This window comes from Conger conger, chromosome 7 (assembly GCF_963514075.1).
Source record: "Conger conger chromosome 7, fConCon1.1, whole genome shotgun sequence".
Taxonomy (NCBI): Eukaryota; Metazoa; Chordata; class Actinopteri; order Anguilliformes; family Congridae; genus Conger; species Conger conger.
Genome location: NC_083766.1, coordinates 13,629,868 through 13,642,685, shown reverse-complemented (window position 1 = coordinate 13,642,685; position 12,818 = coordinate 13,629,868). Strand labels below are relative to the sequence as shown.

At 37.2% G+C, this 12,818-nt stretch overlaps 1 protein-coding gene across 1 annotated transcript in view; it reads right to left on the bottom strand.

The window, feature by feature from the left end:
• The window catches only part of LOC133133774 (X-linked interleukin-1 receptor accessory protein-like 2), a 142,798-nt gene that overhangs the window by 110,205 nt on the left and 19,775 nt on the right, over positions 1-12,818 (bottom strand). The gene's annotated exons all lie outside the window — the stretch shown is intronic.

Here is a 12,818-nt window from a genome sequence, read left to right as displayed (position 1 = left end):
TCAGGCACATAAAAAAATTATGCACATTCAGATGACACTCTTATCCAGAGCAACCTACAATGAGTGCTTGCATCACCATGACACAGATCATTTATACTTATAGATTATAAACTGAATAATCTTTAATTTATCAGTGTATGATTAGAATGTAAGTAATATTTAGCATTGGCATGTTTCAACTCAGAGGCATTTCGGAAAAGCTGCCAGGCTGCTTTCTTGACTTACAAACATATCGACAAATAAGGTAAATTTTTGCAAAATAGCTTAGCATTTGATTTGAATGGCACTATGAAACACACTTCACTGGCTTCCCTTTGAATCAAATCACCCAACCTGGCGTACCAAGCTGTGAATGGCTCGGCCCTTTCCTATCTTCAGACAATGATTGTACCATACACTCCGACCAAACCTCTCGGTTCAGCAGCCTCCAGCCAGCTGGCTGGTCCATCTCTTCAAAACCCTGCCAGCTGCTCCTTGCAGCCTTAGCTCTTCTCTAACCTAATGGTGGAACGACCTTCCTCAGTCAGAAAAGAAGACCAGCTGGCTATCTTCTTCAAACATCTACAAACTAGAATGTTTCTCTTTAATATTAAAAATATTTTATTTTGTAGGTCTTGAGGCACACATCTTGATTTTAATATTTGTATTATTATGTTTCCTATCTAGATCTTGCAGTGTTTACTTAAGAAAAAGTGAATTTCATGTGCTAAATTTTGTAAATTATATTTACATTGCTTACATAGCTGTACATTATTTAAAACAGTTGAAACATAATGTTTTTTGAAGCTCTAAATACTTTCCGTCATAATTCTGTATTAATGGATTTAACATTGTTTCAATGCGGTAGATGTGGATGTTTTGTTCATTTTGCTTTAATATAGTTTCTAAAATGGCAAAAAACAACCTGAACAAACTGAAATTGTAAAGGTCAGTTGACACTGAGACAGAAAATCCCTGAACCCCGGAGATTGATTTGCTGGCAGAGCATTATGTGGCTTGAGAGAACATGTTGGAAACAAACAAGGCTCAATTCTGCCAGTCTTCTGTAAGTATTTGAAGTAGGTCCCAAAAGATGCAAGCTAACAAAGTCAAAGCCAAGGGCATTCAAACTGCACATGAACGCCTCCTTTGTAGTTTAACCAAGCACCAACTGAAGCATGATCTGCAGGACCATAAAATGCAATACTTGTCTTGCCTAATGAAAAAGTAATGTATTTTTGTATGTATGTTTAGTAAAATGAAGGTATTAATAATAAGCTATATGTATACAGAGGGGTCCAAATGTCTGAGACTGATATCATGAAAATAAAAAGTTTTAGGATTTTGAAAAACTGAAAACAAATCAAAGTTACTTCAATGCTATGCAAGAAAGAGCAATCCCATTGAATATTTATGGGGGCACTTGAAGACTGACAAAAGCCAAGCATTCAGAAACATCACAAGATGATCTTTGGAACATGCTGGAATAACATGGATCATCAGGTTTTGCACAAATTTGTTTTTTAAAATGATAAACTATTATGAATTTGTTTCACTGGGCCTTTGCCATGAAAAGGACACTGACATTACCTTAGTTTGTGTAGTATGTGGATTTCCAAAATGCAGAGAAGGTGTGGTCCCCCATATTTGTTTTTCCACCCACAAGTTACAAAATAAGGAACTGTTGTGTAAAGCAATTGCATCTTAAAATAGGTCATACAAATAGATCTGTAAGTTTTATTACTTTCAATCTATATACCTTGTAACCATAGTGACTGAAAATTGCACTGTGAAAAAAGGAATGAATGTGGAAAAGAAAAACCTTCAGGGTTAAGACTTAAGGGGTTAAAGTATTACAAACTATATACAGTAAAGAGGAATAGTAATTCACCAATACTGTTTTTAAAAAGGGATTTTCTCAAGACTGTGGTGAACCTTATATACAGGTCTGTCTTTTGCAAATGCATATGCAATGCAGTTTTATAGAAGAAGACATGGCTGTGTATTTCAGAGTATTTAGAGCACCTTTATTATTTCCCCAAGTTTTTCAGATAATTTTGTGGGGCTTGTTACAAATGTTACAAAAAAAAAATCCCCAAAAGCTGATTAAAGCAGTGTGGGCGAGTCCATATCCTCTGCCAGTAAGCAGTCTGGTGAATAGCATAACCTAGAGTGCAATTCCAAGTGCTTCAGCATAGTGAAACACTGCAAACATGATGAGCTTCATCTCACCATTGCCTTCAGTACACAGAATATCTATAGGTAAAAGTAAAGGTGAAATACTTTTTTCTTTTACCTTCTAAATTCAAGATGTTCCAATTTTCTGGCTGTTCAGTTGAATCTGCAAATCTGACATGAGCAATATTACCACAAGAGCAGTATTTGGTTCAGTCAGCAAATTCATTGGATATTGTCAAAAAAGGAGAACACAAACAGTGAGGGAAAGCCTTAAACATGGTGGACAGCTCGACTGCATCCTTAAGATATGAAGTAAGGACTGGGCATAAGCAATGGGCCAGTGAAGCACAGTGTAGTTCATATTTCGGTTACAGACAAGTATGCCCTACAAGTACATTTTTAAAACATCTGCTCATCTACAAGGTATGCGATGCAAAAGCTTTCCACACAAACAACATAACAGTTTCTAATAACCTCTACCCCTGTGGAGGTCTGTTCATTTGTGCCTGACAAGTGACAATGATAGTGTGCCAAATAAAGGGAAGAACAGAAACAGGGAACGAACATACCTACAAATATTCTACTCCAGGTCCCCTTGTCATGCTGACAATATAATGGCACAAATATCTACTGTATGTGGATGGTTGATGGATAATTTTATATTGCAATTGTATTATGTCAAATAAGACAAAAAAGGAAAATTCTGAGGTTGATAGTTATGAATAAGTGCAATTTTTCCAATTCCAATTCTCTGCACTATGCAACAAAAAATGGTTTTTCGTTTTGTTGCTCTGCTTTTTTTTTTTTGTCAATTTTGTGTTTACGTATATACATGCTGAAGCTCTCATCATATCATAGCTTGTCTCATAGCTCAACTAATAAAGTTGATTCAAAACCCTATGAGACTAAAAGCAATATGCTATATTAGTAAAGGGGAAAAACTTTTTTTGATGTTCCATTTTATGCAAATCAAGTTGAGGGTCATATAAGTGCACCACCTATTTAGCCAGAGAACACACACAATGAATTGCTCAAAAATGCAAATTAATGACTGATTAATGAACAAAACTTTCGACAGGGTTGTGCACAGGCCACCTTTTCTCAGTTGAAGCAGCTTGTTAATGACGCAGCATAGAGTCTTGTGTGGGCAAGGATGCAGCTGCTGTGTTCAGGTACATTAAGATGTGATTAAACGGACATTACCATTAAAGGGCCATCTTGTGGGCACGGCTTACAACCAAAGTTCATTAGAGCTTTCTTAGTATGCACAGCAAGGCACTTCATCAAGAAATTTGTCAAGCCACCCACATTCGCCACAGGGTAGACCAGAATTCAAAGTGCAGTAATCATTTGCAGGGCAGTGTTCTTTGGGACAGACACCATAGGATATAACAAAAGTCAAAGTATTCTTTGTGAGACTCTTGCACATGTGTGGGCTCATTCGGAAAGAAGTTATAAATGTTCTGATTAAGAGTAAATATGCCAGCTGGGTATGAGGTCACCATATAATGTGTCATTTTTCTTACAGCTGGAGCACACAGAGTCCTTATTAAATTAATAATTAGAATCCAATATCCTTGGTCTGGTATAGTACAAAGCAGGGAAAAATGATTAATGGATTAATAAAATGTCCTACCCTGGGGTATTACATTCTGCAACACTCTTATAAACACTTCCCTAAAACCCAAATAAATTGCAAAACCGAATATTTGATCTTTGTGACAGGCTCCCTTTTAAACATAACATATCCCAGGATCTAAACCTTAACAGCCAAAATAAGACCTTTTAAATCTCAGTTGACATAAACTTAATCAGGGAAACATAGGTCTGTATTGAATTGTGTATTATCATTTGTCCTTAACTTTATTTTACAAATAATTTCATGCGTAAGATTCTATTTCCCCTTTGTAAAACTTTGGCTCAAAAAGAACATATGTAAATCAAAGTTAAGGGAAAATGCTACCTGGCTATATGAAGGAGGTATAATGTATATGGTATTAGCACCACAAAATGAATGTGCATGACAGATCGTCCATTGTAGAAAACATTGCTTATTTATAACAGACTGAATAACTGTACTACATACATTTCAATTTGCTAAAACTATGCTTACTTGTGGCAGCTCTACGGGTACTTTTATATTTTAACATAGCAAATTGGTGGGTGTGTGTATGTTCCTAAGGTTAAATGCAAATAATAATCCTTTTCTGAAATACAAAGTCAAAGGCAATTGTTTGTCATTTTGCTTCATGGCTATAACCCAGTCTCTTCTACCATTAAAACAAGAAAAGAAACACCTCCACAAAGTTTGAGCTTTTAATATTGTTTTATTGTTGGTGGGGTAGCACCCTACAATGTTTGTGTTTTGTGCTTTCGTCTTGTGTTATTATTGGGGGGCCAAGCAGAGAAGCTGCGTAGGCACATAGTGCATTCCTACCTTTTCTTATTGTTATTCATCGTCTTTTCTTCTGGCTAGGGGGTCCATGGCAAAGTCGGCAAACTGGAAGTGAGCTCATATTTCAGCAACGCGTTGCTGTATAGACACCAAACTTGGTACCTCAGCACCCCTTCCTTCATTTGACCACTGGAGGACACCGCAATAAGTAAAAATGTGTTTTGGCCAATAACTGTTGATGAGTTTATTGTGTGTGGTTGTATCTTGAGAGATCCCAAGGCAGAGACAAAATGGTCCATTACAGTCAATCAAAAATGGCGGCAAAGTTGCCAAAACACAGCAACGCTTTGCTGCATCACAATCAAACTTTGTAACTGGACTCGGAAATACATTTTGAGAAGGCACCAAAAGTTTTCCATCATTTGACCACTGGGGGCACTGCAATAAGCAAAAATGCACGTGTTTACTTAAAAAATTGATTTTAGATTTCCCAAATCATTTGTTCATCAAAACTAAGTTCAGGGCATATCTCAGCGATGCTTTGATGCCTTGATACAAACTTGGTATATGGATTCAGGACTCCTTCCTCAGGATGTGCCATTTAATCACTAAGAGGCACTGCAATAAGCAAAATGTGTCTCTGCTAATAACTGTTGATGTATCTTGCTTAAACTGATTCTTATGTATGCTGATACCTTGGTAAATGTCAAAGCTGAGACTTTACAACATGTCATCTCAACTTAATTGATGTGACTGCCATATTAGACTAGATCAAAATGTTTAAAAACAGCAACGTATTTTGTCCAATCTTCACCAAACTTGGCACAGATCATCTTCAGACCCACTCTCAAACAACATCTCTGATGCATTTTTGATTTTCAAAAATATGAATCCATTAGAGCCAAATCAAAGGCAAACGACACAAATAGGACGTGAGCTCATATCTCACCCAATCTTTGGTCAATTGACATAAAACTCGCTATCAGTGCTTACAGCCACACTTTTAACATGATCCAATCAAGTTGCCATGGCGACCCTGACCTGCTGGACTGCTTGGCCCCCTTCATCCCTGTTTGCAGGCTTAATTTTATAATGTGATTATAATAACAGTGTCATAATGGTGGCAGGTGCCTCTCCAGGGCCATGGTGGTATGAATAATAAATAGTGTGAAAAAGAGAAACAAAGTAGTTTGTAACAGACAGTGCAAACATTGCATAAACAATACGGATGCAGTAATGTTAAGAGAGATAATTGTGAGATCTAACATTGGATTAGAGCAAAATGACTGTAAATCCTTCAGCAGGCACAGTGTGATGCTCTAAAATAAATAAATCATTTATATACATACATATATATATATATATATATATATATATATATATATATATAGGAGAGACCGAGGCACAAACTAACATACGGTATGTTTGCATGAGGATTTTTCCATAGTTGCATTTTCGCAAGAATGCTGGGTTTGTTTTCACTTATGTACTGGCTTCTCATGTGAGTGGCAGGACGATTTGAAACTTCATGAAGAGTTATTAAAAAATATGTGTTTTAGCACCATGCAAGTAATTTTTTTACCAAAGTATTTTTTAACTGATAATATGTGAAAGCCACAGATTCCAAATACACGTCATCTAAATCACTGTCTTGTGGGTTATAAGGCAGCATAGTTTTGACATACAGTATGTCACTAGCAAGCAGAGACTGTGAGCCATGCAGCTAGCACAACCGGGGCACATTGGAACACTGTGTTCCAACATGACTTTGACCTTTGACTTTAAACAAAGCATTTGTCCATTTCGGACGATGTTTCAATGTGCTGTGTCATCTGGGCATTGCGATTCTGGTACTAATTCCATTTTGACCAGATAGTGGTCCTCCCCTGTGACATATGTAGTATGAGAATGTATCTGAAGTGCGTCACGTTTTTCCTTCACAAAATGTACATTGTGAAACACACATTGTAACAAATAAGTCCTCTGCTGAACCTCCGGTTCTTTAGTAGCCTATTCATTTACATTTACATTTCATGCAACTAGTAAAATACGCATGAAGGGCTGTTCTAAATAAAAAATAAGTTATTGTAAGTGCATTTAAAAAAAAATATATATATATATATATATATATATATTTTTTTTTTTCAGAATTCAGAAGCATGTTTAGTGGCCAATTCTAATCTAAGCAATACTGTACACTCGGTGCACTCACATATAGATTATTCCATTAAATAAAATAAAAATGAAGACACTAATAATCCTGCTGTTACTACAGTGGCAATATAAATTATTTACTTCTTGTGAAGCACTTTCTTGAAAATCAGATAAAATTGCACGCTTCTTTGACCCTTCTTTTTCAGGACACAGCATGTATGGGTTCAGTCAGAGTTCTGTTTCCCATAGGCAAGAAAAGTTGTCAAAAAACATCCAATTCTTCATTCGCATTATTACGAGCTGGTGATCTTCAACAAGCCACGCTCCACTTGAGTCCCATCGCACAAATGGCCAGCTGCACCCTGCAGGTACCCTGCATGAGTACGCACATTAACAACAGTGGAGCCATGACAAGGAGCCATTACAGCTCCTCTATTTCCTGACCTGACAACTTAATGTGAAACAAAGGCTTTGTTTACACAGACCTAAGTAACCCACATCCATTTTTTTTCCACATATGCAATATACACTCACTGAGCACTTTATTAGGAACAACTGTACACCTACTTATTCATGTGATTATCTAATCAGCCAATCATGTGGCAGCAGTGCAATGCATAAAATTATGCTGAAAAAGAGCTTCAGTTAATCTACATGTCGAACCATCAGAATGTGGAAAAAAAATTGATTTAAGTGATTTTGACTGTGGCATTATTGTTCATGCCAGACAGGGTGGTTTGAGTATCTCAGAAGCCGCTGATCTCCTGGGATTTTCACGCACAACAGTCTCTAGAGTTTTCAGAGAATGGTGCGAAAGAACTAAAAACATCCAGTGAGCAGCGGTTCTGCGACCAAAAACAGCCAGACTGGTCAGATCTCACAGTAAGGTGACAGTAACGCAAATAGCCACACATTGGTGGTATGCACAGTGGTATGCAGAAGAGAAACTCTGAACACACAATGTGTCAAACTTCTAAGTGGGTAGGCTACAGCAGGAGAAGACCAATAGGTCTACTCACTGAGTGTAGATTTAATAAAATTTTATTACTTGAAGTTTAAGCAGCATATAATCATATTCGATTATATGATTATAGGATTTTATCATCATACTATATAGTTGTTTGGGTCATTTTATGTGCAATGTTTTACAAATATGAAATATTTGATTCATGATTTATTTTTAAAATAAAACATGTATTTTATTGTTTGTTATCACATTGGTCTACATCCTGTACACACACAGAAGGCAGCAAATAATATATAAACAACTATAAACCCAGTGGGGATTAGACTGTAAGAAAAGAAGGCACTACGGACTACATGTGGCTTTGTAGTATGTACTCTTCCCTGGCAAAATCACATAGCCAAGGACATTCAAAGACAAGTGCAAGGCTTAATTACACAGTGGCGGGCAGAAAGGCAGCAACCGTCCAACTCCTGTTTGTGTGGTTAATTTGGGATTTTGGCTTCAAGAAAATAGGGCAGGCATGAGTAAGAGATGATAATTTAATTATTTCTGCGATGGCCTTAAGGCTTAACTGCACTTTATTTCACGAATGCACGGAGAGAATATACCTTTAACACACATTTGTAATCCATTAACAGTCTTGGATTTAAGCAAATAAGGCTTACACTGCATAAGAAAAGGGGTCCAGCAAATGGTAGACTGAGAAAAATGACTGAGAAAAACTAAGAAAAATAAACTAGTATCTAGTAGTAAATGACAAGTAGTACATGTAACTGCAGTCTCTCTTAAGATCAAGCCCTCCTTCGCTGGCTCACGTAGCTTTCATCCTGCTTTACCCAGTTTGACCCAACCCTCCCTCAGTGCTCAGTATGTCCATCTGTCCACTGAAATTGGACACTGCAGACTCTATTTTTGCAGTCAAAGTGCAATTGTAAAACCTGAAGCACATATTCAGAGTGGTGCCTCAAAAAAAAGACTCCCCGGTGGGGGGAGGAAACCCTAGTGATGTTAAAGACAAAAATCTCTCCAATGGGAAGACATCTAGAGAGGAACCTGGCAACAGAGAGGGATCTCATCCTCCGCTGGCCAAATAGTGAACTGCTAACAGACTGATATACAGTGGGCAACAGAATTATTGGCACCCTTAATAAAAATGGTGAAAAACTATAATAAAATCAAAACATTCAGGAAACATACAGGAAAACTATATTCTTTTATTTCAATACATTTACTCTCATGTTTCAATGTTTTTTAGTTAGTAATTTTAAATAAAATCAAGCAAAGCAGTACAATTTTAGTTTAATTGAGTTAATCTCAGTCTAAAGGAACTATATTTTGTCATTCCATCACTTTCTGTTTCATGAAAGTATAAAATGTAGGGAACAAGCATGCAAAGTCCCTTTGTATACCATCAGCATGGGCAAAGCCAAAGAACTGTCAATACAGAAGACACAGATCATTGACCATCACAAGTCGGGTAATGGGGACAAAATAATTAATAAACGCGTAAACATACCACTTAGCACTGTAAGTGCAACAATAAAAAGGTGGGAAACACTGTATGGAATGGCTGCAAGCTTCCAGGAACAGTCCCGCAGTTTAAGATTTGTTGTGCCTTGCAGGTACCAAGTCTAAAAAATATAAAATGGCACCTCCATACCAGCAAACAGACCTTACTGAGCACAATACACAAAACCAAACATCTTGAGTTTGCCAAACCTCTTTGGAATTATTACTGAAAGAGAGTGCTATGCAATGTTTTGGCCATACACGCCATCATGTTTTGAGGAAAATTGGCATGCATACAAGGAGAAGCACCTCATACTTACTTTCAAATATGGTGATGGGTCATTGATGTTTTAGAGATCATTTGCTGTCAGTGGTCCAGGGTCACTATTGAAGATCAATGGCAGATTTTCTTGGAAGAAAATCTGGTTGCCTCTGTCTGTGTTTACACAAAGTATTAAACCAGGGGTGCCAAGCCAATAATTGTGTAATTTTTATTTTTATTTTTTTGTTTTTGTGAAAAATGTAAGACTTAAAGCACACTACTTACGCATGTTGAAAAATAAAGTGTCAATTGTTATTATGTCATGTCAATAACTATTATTTTTTTAGTTGTTATTTAATGTATTTCTCATAGCATGGCTTTTACCTGGTTTTAGCCTTGCTCTTACCTTCCCTGATTTACCTTTTATGCAGATTGCATTTATTTGTACTACTTCTGTTTTTATCATTTTTATTTGAATTCTGTGAAAATAATACTTACTCTGTTATTTATCTGTTTGTCTGCCTGCTGTGTCTGCAGCTGTTTTCCATAATGTTCCTGATTTTATTTCTATTTTATTTTCTAGTTTTTTGTATTTTATGCCCAGCATTGATGGATTGATTGATCTGATGACCGAATCGCGAAACTTGAAAATGCAAGCTTTGAACTTAAAGACCACACTTTCAAACAGGAAAATAATCTTTACTCAGAAGAAATAAAAGGGTCACTGTCCCAATCGGGCCAAATTATTGCACTTAATTTGCCTTGTTAGGCAGCAAACTCAACAAACTTTACAAAAAGCAGCTCACCTATTCTGAACCAGTGACCACAGATATGAATGACGCAGAGGCTATTAATAGGCCAGAAGGCATATTCAATACTCAGAATGTCTTAGCCAATATTGTGATAGAGGATAAAGAAGTACTAGATAAATTACATAAATTGAAGGCAAAAGGCCTCGATGGCATATTCCCAAGGGTACTCAAACAGTTAAGTCCATCCATCCATTATCTGAACCCGCTTATCCTGAACAGGGTCGCAGGGGGGCTGGAGCCTATCCCAGCATACATTGGGCGAAAGGCAGGAATACACCCTGGACAGGTCGCCAGTCCATCGCAGGGCACACACACCATTCACTCACACACTCATACCTACGGGCAATTTAGACTCTCCAATCAGCCTAACCTGCATGTCTTTGGACTGTGGGAGGAAACCGGAGTACCCGGAGGAAACCCACGCAGACACGGGGAGAACATGCAAACTCCGCACAGAGAGGCCCCGGCCGACTGGGATTCGAACCCAGGACCTCCTTGCTGTGAGGCGGCAGTGCTACCCACTGCGCCATCCGTGCCGCCCAAACAGTTAAGTGATACATTTTAAACCACTGGAAAGTATATTTAGTCTTTAGAAACTGGAGAAATGCCAGATGACGGGAAACAAGGTAATATAACACCAATATTTAAGAAAGGGGCCATACTTAACCAGTAAACTACAGGCCTGTCAGTCATGTAAAATACTGGAATCTATCATTCAAGACAAACTGGAATTATTTCTAAGGGATAGCCAACATGGTTTTTGTAATGATAGGTCACATCTGACAAACCTTTTGGCATTCTCTGAGGAAGCTACCAAGTGTTTGATGTTAGCAGGGCTTATGATATTGTATATTATCATATTATCATGACAAACTCATTATCAAAATGAGGATGGTAGGAATTACGGGAGTCATTTCAGACTGGGTTTGGGACTGGTTACAGAATGGAACACAAAGAATAGTAGTAGGAGGGACCTTATCTGAGCAGTGTATTGTGGGAAGTGCAGTCCCACATGGTGTGGTGCTGGGGCCACTGATCTTCCTCATTTACATAACTGACCTTGATAGAAGCATTATACTTTAGTTAAATATGCAGATGATACAAAACTAGGAGATCTACTAAAGTAATCCTGGAAGATTAAACAGAATCTAGAAGTGGTTATTAAACCTGGCAAATTAAATTCAATATAACAAAATGTAATGTTGTACATGTGGGAAATAAAAAGGCATGATTACTTTATGGGTGGTACAAAATTGGAAAGTGTTCAAGTTGAGAAAAACTTGGGGGTAATAGTTTATCAAAGCCTTTTAGGTTCTAGTCAATGTGTGGTAGCAGAAAGAAGGCCAATATGAAAGTGATACAATGAGGTTACGTTCCATACCTGTTCATTCACGATGACACCCCTATCTAAGGTTGTAACTGTTATTTTTTTTTTTTTTGTTTTTTCAGCAAATGGGTCATGTCGGTAGTTGCTATTTTGCCAATCATTTGAAAGAACTTAAATTATTGCCAGTAAACAGACAGCAGATATTACATATTCTCAAATGTATAACAGGTGCCAATATAAATAATCAATATGATTTGCTTTACATGATTGACAGTTTCTTGCCAGTTGCAGGAATAGGCTACACATACCATAACCACCAAATAACATCATCAATTTTACATAATGCCATTTTTAGCACCCCATTCAAAAAATAAATCAGCCGTCCAAGCCAAAGTCTGAACCCTCCAAACCCCATACAACAAGGAAGGAGCAACAGTCGAAGTAGGAAGCAAACCAGTTGACAACTGTGCTGCAAATCTCCAAGATAATTAAATAATTATAATTACCTAGAAAGACAGTTGTTATTTATTTCATTTTAATTTGTGACTAAAAACTGTTCACAACCTGCATTACTTTCTGAGTGTACCAAACTGTGCAAGGAACATAAAACATAATGACCAACTACCTTTCACTTGTGATGCTCCTCAACAAACGAAGCACTAAATTGCAATTGCATACTGTAGATGTATTAATCTATGTAGCTCTGTTTCCATTATGTTGTGTTTTGAGATGAATGCATCATGAATGCATTATGAAACTGGTTACTGTTTATATTTTGACCATATACATTTTGTTCTAGCTAGCTGCAGTAACACACACAAAAATTAAATCAAAGAGATGTCCAACTTTAATAATTTTTCAGATTCTGCCACATAGGTTATTTTGCTCGTCAGACTTGTTTTTGGGTTGCACTGAGAGGGGGCCCTTCACACATAAATTTGTGTCAAGAGCTCTTCTCAGCACATTTCCTACTTGTTGATGACAAGACTCCTAAGCTACTGTCCTCTTTCACATTTCATGATGGCCAATTCACAAGTAAAAGCAAACTCTGATAAACACATACAGTTCGTAATTATCCGGACATGGATTTGAAATGAAATAATGATAACGAGGTTAAAGTGCAGACACTCACCCTTAATTTCCGGGTATGGTGTAAAACCTGCTGTAGTTGAACCACATGTGAATTGTCTGATTACAAATACAAATTTGTAATAAAAAGGCACGCAAAGCTGAAG